The sequence below is a fragment of the Xyrauchen texanus genome, chromosome 35, assembly GCF_025860055.1.
Source record: "Xyrauchen texanus isolate HMW12.3.18 chromosome 35, RBS_HiC_50CHRs, whole genome shotgun sequence".
Classification (NCBI taxonomy): domain Eukaryota; kingdom Metazoa; phylum Chordata; class Actinopteri; order Cypriniformes; family Catostomidae; genus Xyrauchen; species Xyrauchen texanus.
The window spans coordinates 39,610,188-39,620,440 of NC_068310.1; positions in this window are offsets into that span (position 1 = coordinate 39,610,188).

Genomic DNA, 10,253 nt, shown 5'->3' on the forward strand with positions numbered 1-10,253 from the left:
AGTGTTCGTTTGTGTGTGTGTGTTTTTGTTTTCTTGTGTTCTTACTGGTCCGCTCATAATTACAGATAGTAAGAAACATAATTTATCTCCACATTTCCTGATTTAAAGAGTCAGATAAGAACAATATGTTTTTTTTTATTCTGCACACTTCTTCACATGACTCGCGTCAGCGCTGCCGAGTAAACTGTCTATGGGGTGACGCGTTGTATTTGACGCTGGCGTTAAGCGGTGCGTTGAAGCGCTGAGGCGAGTCGTGCAATAGAAGCGTCGAAATCAACTCTAATTTGTTTGTGATTAATAAAAATATTTACATAGGCCGACAATACTTTAATAATATTATGTATTTAATAATACACATGCGCGCGCGCGCACACACACACACACACACACACACACACACATATAGTTCTGTGAAAACACAAGCAAGTAAACTTTGTCTAAGATTTATTGTGCTACAGAAGTATTAAAATGTATATCAACTCGTTTGTTTGTGCTCAACTCTGCTGAAGTTGAATTGAAATGTGAATGAATGGTGAGATAAGGAGATGTCCCACATTTTAGTGTGCACTTTTAAACAAAAACACTCCTGATCTCATTATTATTTTGTCGGTATCTGGAAGCTGATTTTGGTCACTACATAACTATGAGTTTATAGAGTTTAGACAGTAAAAAGAAGAAGAAGAAAAAATAATTCAGATTACAGGCCTACTACTAGTGCAAATTTTACTAGTAGGTTTAGTTACTTTGGACTAAAATGCATTGCATGAATTCATATACACTCACCTAAAGGATTATTAGGAACACCTTCTCATTAATGCAATTATCTAATCAACCAATCACATGGCAGTTGCTACAATGCATTTAGGGGTGTGGTCCTGGTCAAGACAATCTCCTGAACTCCAAACTGAATGTCAGAATGGGAAAGAAAGGTGATTTAAGCAATTTTGAGTGTGGCATGGTTGTTGGTGCCAGAAGGGCCGGTCTGAGTATTTCACAATCTGCTCAGTTACTGGGATTTTCACGCACAACCATTTCTAGGGTTTACAAAGAATGGTGTGAAAAGGAAAAACATCCAGTATCGCGACAGTCCTGTGGGCGAAAATGCCTTGTTGATGCTAGAGGTCAGAGGAGAATGGGCCGACTGATTCAAGCTGATAGAAGAGCAACTTTGCCTGAAATAACCACTAGTTACAACCGAGGTATGCAGCAAAGCATTTGTGAAGCCACAACACGCACAACCTTGAGGCGGATGGGCTACAACAGCAGAAGACCCCACCGGGTACCACTCATCTCCACTACAAATAGGAAAAAGAGGCTACAATTTGCAAGAGCTCACCAAAATTGGATAGTTGAAGACTGGAAAAATGTTGCCTGGTCTGATGAGTCTCGATTTCTGTTGAGACATTCAGATGGTAGAGTCAGAATTTGGCGTAAACAGAATGAGAACAAGGATCCATCATGCCTTGTTACCACTGTGCAGGCCGGTGGTGGTGGTGTAATGGTGTGGGGGATGCTTTCTTGGCACACTTTAGGCCCCTTAGTGCCAATTGGGCATCGTTTAAATGCCACGGCCTACCTGAGCATTGTTTCTGACCATGTCCATCCCTTTATGGCCACCATGTACCCATCCTCTGATGGCTACTTCCAGCAGGATAATGCACCATGTCACAAAGCTCGAATCATTTCAAATTGGTTTCTTGAACATGACAATGAGTTCACTGTACTAAAATGGCCCCCACAGTCACCAGATCTCAACCCAATAGAGCATCTTTGGGATGTGGTGGAGCGAGAGCTTAGTGCCCTGGATGTGCATCCCACAAATCTCCATCAACTGCAAGATGCTATCCTATCAATATGGGCCAACATTTCTAAAGAATGCTTTCAGCACCTTGTTGAATCAATGCCACGTAGAATTAAAGCAGTTCTGAAGGCGAAAGGGGGTCAAACACAGTATTAGTATGGTGTTCCTAATAATCCTTTAGGTGAGTGTAGTCCTGGGGCATATTGAGGTAAATTGATTTGTATGGAGCCAGATTTGTGCCAAAACAAATATACCAATTGTGAGCCAACCATTTTTCTCCCCAATGTGTAACGCCCAATTCCCAATGTGCTCTAAGTCCTCGTGGTGGCGTAGTGACTCGTATCAATCCGGGTGGCGGAGGACGAATCTCAGTTGCCTCCACATCTGAGACCGTCAATCCGTGCATTTTATCACGTGACTTGTTGAGCGCGTTACCGTGGAGACGTAGAGTGTGTGTAGGCTTCACGCTATTGTCCGCGGCATCCACGCACAACTCACCACGCGCCCACCGAGAGTGAGAACCACATTATAGCAACCACGAGGAGGTTACCTCATGTGACTCTACTCTCCCTAGCAACCGGGCCAATTGGTTGCTTAGGAAGCCTGACTGGAGCACGCCCTGGATTTGCTTTGTCATTATAACTTGATGAATTTGACGTGACAATTAATTGACAGCTTATTTATGTGCTACATTCACTTATGTCCATAGTCCATACTCGCTGCTCAGTATGGAATAACCGTAAATGTAATCAACCTACACGAGAAGCGTTTGTAGCCATCATCAATGATCCTGTAGAATTTTTGGATTAGATTCTATTTATGTAGTATGATGTAGGCACAGCACATTTGTGATTCGTGATTTGTTTGTTATGCCGGTGGTACATGACAACTACCCTTCATTTTCTCTCAAATGGCTCCAAATTGCTGTTTGTTTGAGAAGCGGATTGGGCTTGCTTGGAAAAACTGTATTTGTTTGTTCAATTTTGGGAAGGAGCCGCTTATTCTTGGGGTTTCGGAATCTCAACGAGTAAAGACGCTGACTATCACACCTGGAGTCATGAGTTTAAATCCAGGGCGTGCTGAGTGACTCCAGCCAGGTCTCCTAAGCAACCAAATTGTCCCGGTCACATGGGGTAACCTCCTCGTGGTGGTGATTAGTGGTTCTCGCTCTCAATGGGGCGTGTGGTGAGTTGTGTGTGGATCGTGGAGAGTTGCAAGATGTGCGGATTGATGGTCTAAGAACTGAGACTCGTCCTCCATCACCCGGATTGAGGTGAGTAACCGCGCCACCACGAGGACCTAGTAAGTAGTGGGAATTGGGCATTCCAACATTGGGGAGAAGAAGGGATTAAAAATATTATTACAAAAAAGGAGTCGCTTATTCTTGGGATATGATCGGCAGGCGTTTGTAACATCAATTTTATTTAATGAGAAGAAGTTTTGGCCTATGTAATATACTGTAGTGACATTTTGCTTTATTGCGTCTGATATCTGATTTTCTTTATGCTCTTTTTAACAGGTGGAACGTTCCAACATGAAGCCAGTCAATCCGGAGAATCCATTAAAAAGTTTAGATTTATGGTGCTGGGAGGTGATGATACTTTAATGAATGCAGCTTGTGGGATCATCCTTGGTTTAACCCAAAGAGGGGACACCAGTAATATTGAAAAATGCGTACTTAAGGATGGTCAGGTTTGTGGACGGAAAGTCTCTGTGTTAAAAACTCCATCCTGTTGGCTGGAACGCTTGAAATCGTATCTGTTTTTTAGCAGTGGAGTCAAATCTATGAAAAATGACATGCAGTCGTGTGCCTCAACGGTCTTTCCTGGGCCACATGCCTTTCTGCTTGTGCTTAGAGATCCCCAAAACTCAAGGAAAGAGCATTACCTTTTACGAGCCCTCAGTCAGGTGTTTGGAAAGGAGGCTCTTGACTACTGTATGGTCTTATTTATGCGTGAACACAGGGGGAGAGATATAGAGAGGAACCGATGTGTCAAAAACTGCAAGCAAAGATACCACGTTTTAATAAACACGGAGGAGAGTGTTCTGAATCTGCTGGGAGACATCGAGGCAATGATACAGAGAAAAAATGCCTATTTCGCGAAGGATTTTGAGTTACTGGAGAAAGCTAAAAAACATTTTCAGATGGAATTTGATGCAGAGTACGCAGACAGGGAAAGTGTGTTGAGAGGAGAGCTGGATGCTTCCAGAGATAGAGAGAATCAGCTGAGACAAGAGCTGGATGCTTCCAGAGACAGAGAGAATCAGCAGAGACAAGAGCTGGATGCTTCCAGAGACAGAGAGAATCAGCTGAGACAAGAGCTGAATGCTTCCAGAGACAGAGAGAATCAGCAGAGTCAAGAGCTGGATGCTTCCAGAGACAGAGAGAGTCAGCTGAGACAAGAGCTGGACGCTTCCAGAGACCGAGAGAATCAGCAGAGACAAGAGCTGGATGCTTCCAGAGACCGAGAGAATCAGCAGAGACAAGAGCTGGACGCTTCCAGAGACCGAGAGAATCAGCATAGACAAGAGATGGCTGCTTCCAGAGAACGAGAGAATCAGCAGAGACAAGAGCTGGATGCTTCCAGAGACCGAGAGAATCAGCAGAGACAAGAGATGGATGCTTCCAGAGAACGAGCAAATCAGCAGAGACAAGAGCTGGATGCTTCCAGAGACAGAGCGAATCAGCTGAGACAAGAGCTGGATGCTTCCAGAGACAGAGAGAGTCAGCTGAGACAAGAGCTGGACGCTTCCAGAGACCGAGAGAATCAGCAGAGACAAGAGCTGGATGCTTCCAGAGACCGAGAGAATCAGCAGAGACAAGAGCTGGACGCTTCCAGAGACCGAGAGAATCAGCATAGACAAGAGATGGCTGCTTCCAGAGAACGAGAGAATCAGCAGAGACAAGAGCTGGATGCTTCCAGAGACAGAGAGAGTCAGCTGAGACAAGAGCTGGACGCTTCCAGAGACCGAGAGAATCAGCAGAGACAAGAGCTGGATGCTTCCAGAGACCGAGAGAATCAGCAGAGACAAGAGCTGGACGCTTCCAGAGACCGAGAGAATCAGCATAGACAAGAGATGGCTGCTTCCAGAGAACGAGAGAATCAGCAGAGACAAGAGCTGGATGCTTCCAGAGACCGAGAGAATCAGCAGAGACAAGAGATGGATGCTTCCAGAGAACGAGCAAATCAGCAGAGACAAGAGCTGGATGCTTCCAGAGACAGAGCGAATCAGCTGAGACAAGAGCTGGATGCTTCCAGAGACAGAGAGAGTCAGCAGAGACAAGAGCTTGACGCTTCCAGAGACAGAGAGAATCAGCTGAGACAAGAGCTGAACGCTTCCAGAGACCGAGAGAATCAGCAGAGTCAAGAGCTGGATGCTTCCAGAGACAGAGAGAGTCAGCTGAGACAAGAGCTGGACGCTTCCAGAGACCGAGAGAATCAGCAGAGACAAGAGCTGGATGCTTCAAGAGACCGAGGGGATCAGCTGAGACAAGAGCTGGATGCTTCCAGAGACCGAGAGAATCAGCAGAGTCAAGAGCTGGATGCTTCCAGAGACAGAGAGAGTCAGCTGAGACAAGAGCTGGACGCTTCCAGAGACCGAGAGAATCAGCAGAGACAAGAGCTGGACGCTTCCAGAGACCGAGAGAATCAGCTGAGACAAGAGCTTGACGCTTCCAGAGACCGAGAGAATCAGCAGAGACAAGAGATGGCTGCTTCCAGAGAACGAGAGAATCAGCAGAGACAAGAGCTGGATGCTTCCAGAGACCGAGAGAATCAGCAGAGACAAGAGATGGATGCTTCCAGAGAACGAGCAAATCAGCAGAGACAAGAGCTGGATGCTTCCAGAGACAGAGCGAATCAGCTGAGACAAGAGCTGGATGCTTCCAGAGACAGAGAGAGTCAGCTGAGACAAGAGCTGGACGCTTCCAGAGACCGAGAGAATCAGCAGAGACAAGAGCTGGATGCTTCCAGAGACCGAGAGAATCAGCAGAGACAAGAGCTGGACGCTTCCAGAGACCGAGAGAATCAGCATAGACAAGAGATGGCTGCTTCCAGAGAACGAGAGAATCAGCAGAGACAAGAGCTGGATGCTTCCAGAGACAGAGAGAATCAGCAGAGACAAGAGCTGGATGCTTCCAGAGACCGAGAGAATCAGCAGAGACAAGAGCTGGACGCTTCCAGAGACCGAGAGAATCAGCATAGACAAGAGATGGACGCTTCCAGAGACCGAGAGAATCAGCATAGACAAGAGATGGCTGCTTCCAGAGAACGAGAGAATCAGCAGAGACAAGAGCTGGATGCTTCCAGAGACAGAGAGAATCAGCAGAGACAAGAGCTGGATGCTTCCAGAGACCGAGAGAATCAGCATAGACAAGAGATGGCTGCTTCCAGAGAACGAGAGAATCAGCAGAGACAAGAGCTGGATGCTTCCAGAGACAGAGAGAATCAGCAGAGACAAGAGCTGGATGCTTCCAGAGACCGAGAGAATCAGCAGAGACAAGAGCTGGACGCTTCCAGAGACCGAGAGAATCAGCAGAGACAAGAGCTGGACGCTTCCAGAGACCGAGAGAATCAGCATAGACAAGAGATGGCTGCTTCCAGAGAACGAGAGAATCAGCAGAGACAAGAGCTGGATGCTTCCAGAGACAGAGAGAGTCAGCTGAGACAAGTGCTGGACGCTTCCAGAGAGATAGACAGAGACAAAGACAGAGAGAATCAGCTAAAGGTCGATTTGAAGAAACTTCAGAGAGAAATACAGCAGCTCAAAGCCACAGAGGAAGAGCTGGAATATAATCTGACAGAAGCTAAAGATAAAGATGCATCACTGCTCACGACACTACAGTTAGAATGTAGCATAAGACAACAACAAGAAGAAGAACTGCAAGCCGAAGAAAAGGAACTGCGAGCGAGACAGAGAGATCTGGAGAAAAGAAAGATGGAACTGGAGGCCCGTAAGAGAGACACTCGGTCTAGTGGATCAAAACAACATGAGCATCAGAGCAACACAGCAGTCACACATGCTGGTGAGTATTGTCACATGTGTTATAAGTGTGTACAGTCATTACTCTCAATTAGACAAATTTAAAACAAACTTAGTAGGTCCTCGTGGTGGCGTGGTTACTCACCTCAATCCGTGTGGCGGAGGATGAGTCCCAGTCAATCCGTGCATCTTATCACGTGACTCGTTGTGCATGACACCGCGGAGACTCGCAGCATGTGGAGGCTCATGCTACTCTCCACGATCCACACACAACTCACCACACGCCCCATTGAGAGCGAGAACCCCTAATCACCACCACGAGGAGGTTACCCCATGTGACTCTACCCTCCCTAGCAACCGGGACAGTTTGGTTGCTTAGGAGACCTGGCTGGAGTCACTCAGCATGCCTTAATTCTATTTATTATATTTGAAATTAAATACCATTCTTTTATGTTTACATTTAGTGAAAAAAATGCCTTTGCTATATTTAACTATATTTAATATTTATTTAACATTTTGAATCTACATGTCTACAATTGATGTTAAGATGAATTATAAATATTATGATTTAAAATTACTTTTGTTATTTCTGAGCAAATTAACAATTATTGAGATGTATATAACACATTGGACTTTTCAGCACCCATAGATTTCTTTAAGGGGACTGACTAGAGTTGATTGAAAACAAGATTGTATGTCCATAATCCCATGTCCAGCTGTAATGTGCCTCATTGTTTTTATTTATAGCATCTGAACACAAAGATGAAAGCGAGGGCGAGACGGAGGAAGTTTCACAAGCCAGTGGATCAAAACAGTTTGAAAGCTCAAAACGTGTGAGAAGAAACAGCAAGGAAATACTTCCACCCAACTGTAAGAATTATCATCAATCCTACATTTTGTGTCATGTACAGAATCAGATCATTTTGTTTTGATAAAGTATAAAAATTAATCTCCTTCAAAAGTGTTATGAGATCATACTAGTGTCATGTCTTATCCTGTCATATCGTATGTTTTGCTCTTGTTCTTTCCTTCTACTCTCATGCCATCTATTGGCCCTCTTTTGTTACTTCTCTCCTTTCCCTCGCTCCCCAGCTGTCTCTCGTCTCCCCTAATTCTTCGCCTAATTCTTCCCCACCTGATTCCGCTTTCCCCGCTGATTAGCTCTACTTCTTTCCCTGCTTTCTCTGCCTTCATTGTCTGAGTCTCACTAGAGAACGCTACACGCTGTTTCTGTCTACCGTCAGAATTGTCGCTGTCCAGTCCTGTCCTGTATTTGTTCACGCTCCTCTGCACCCCTCTCTCCGTTAACCACCTGGATTTGTGTTCTATTCGGTTCGGCCCTCGCTGCTAGAGGTCTGGTGCCTACGCTCTCCCCTATCCCTGCCAACCCCAGGGGAATCCACAGCCTGTCGAGCGCCACACTGCTAGCCCCGCAGCCGCCTAAGGGAGGCCCGCTAAGGAGCGCTGAGGACTGCTCCCTTCATTCTTCGATCAGCCATGTGATTGTTTTTGTTAACCTTTTCAGCCTCTCAAGGAGAAGACTTTGTGTTTTGTAGTGATCTAGTTTTGAACTTCATTAAAGACTGCTTTCTGTTATATCGCTTTTGGGTCCTCACTTACCTCACAACAACTAGAGATAGTTCAGTGCTAATAATTGAATTAAAGGTGCTTTAAGCATTTTTTTAAATGAAATTACACATAGAATCAATCCTATTGCCTGTCAGAAATCACTCGAATACTGTAGGTGCCATGAAATATTAAACCAGATTCTTTGTTTAGCCAGTCAGAAGACTTTGAAGCACTTTTTTCCTGTCAATCATTCTGCGAGTACACGGCGCAGGACATCTATGTGCAAAAGAAAGCTGAGTGTGTCACTATGCCACCACGAGGACGAGAGTGCATTCCAAATTGTGGAGAAAAGTAAACGGCTGCTGATCAATATTATATTATTTGTGGTGGATAGATAGGAAAAAATGTGTTGTCCGAGTAGGCCATTATCATAGTCCATTAACACATGTATGCTCAAGTAGGGCAGGAAGGGGAGACAGGGCCAAAATGGATTCTGAGAACAAAGAGTCCAGAGCAGATCGAGCAGATGTTCAGAGGACCCAGGAGACCAGGCCAGCTCAGACAGATGGCCAGGAGACCCAGAAGACCAGAGCAGATCAGGCAGATGGCCAGGAGACCCAGAAGACCAGAGCAAATCAGGCAGATGGCCAGGAGACCCAGAAGACCAGAGCAGATAAGGCATATGACCAGAAGACCCGGAAGACCAGATCAGACAGATGGATAAGAGACATGAGAAGAGTGACCTCTCTGGTCATGGCATGGACGGAGTCTCGGAAGCAACCTCTGTGGTCGTTAGCTTGGTCTGAGTCTCGGGAATGACCTCTGTTGTTGTGAGCGTAGACAGAGAATCTGAGATGACCTCTGTGGTCGTGAACATGGGCATAGTCTCAGGAACGACCTCTGTGGTCGTAGGCATCGACAGTCTCGGGAATGACCTCTGTGGTCGTGAACACTGGCAGAGACTTGGAAACGACCTCTGTGGACGTGAACACTGGCAGAGACTTGGAAACGACCTCTGTGGTCGTGAACACTGGCAGAGACTTGGAAACGACCTCTGTGGTTGTGAACACTGGTAGAGACTTGGAAACTACCTCTGTGGTCGTGCACACTGGCAGAGACTTGGAAACGACCTCTGTGGTTGTGAACACTGGCAGAGACTTGGAAATGATCTCTGTGGTCGTGAACATTGGTAGAGACTTGGAAACGACCTCTGTTGTCATGAACATGGGCAGAGACTTGGAAATGACCTCCATGTTCGTGTACATGGGAAAAGACTCAGAGACATCCTCTGTGGTCGTGTGTATGGACAGAGACTCGGAGACGACCTCTGTGGTCATGAACACTTGTAGAGACATGGAAACGACCTCTATGGATGTGGGCATGTGCAGAGACTTGGAAACAACCTCCGTGGTTGTGTGCATGGGCAGAGACTTGGGGACAGATGTCTTTCTCCTCCTCCTCCAGGCGGCTGAAGTAGGCTCTGGGATGGATGAGGCTGGCAAGGCAGGCTCTGGGATGGATGAGGCCAGCAACGCAGACTGTGGGATGGGCAAGGCTGTAAAAGCAAGCTCTGGGATGGGTGAGGCTGGCAAGGCAGGGTCTGGGATGGATGAGGCCAGCAACGCAGACTGTGGGATGGGCAAGGCTGTAAAAGCAAGCTCTGGGATGGGTGAGGCTGGCAACGCAGGCTTTGGGATGGGCGAGGCTGGCAATGCTGGCTCTGGCATGGGCAAGGCAGGCAACACTGGCTCTGGGATGGACAAAGTTTCAAGCTTGCTTGCCGTGGCAGGCTAAGGCGTTGGCTGTAGCAGGCATGGGCATTGGCTTATTGGCCATGGTAAGCGTGGACCCAAGACCCTGGGCGTGTGTCCCGGAGGGGGCGGAGCGTCCATAAACAATG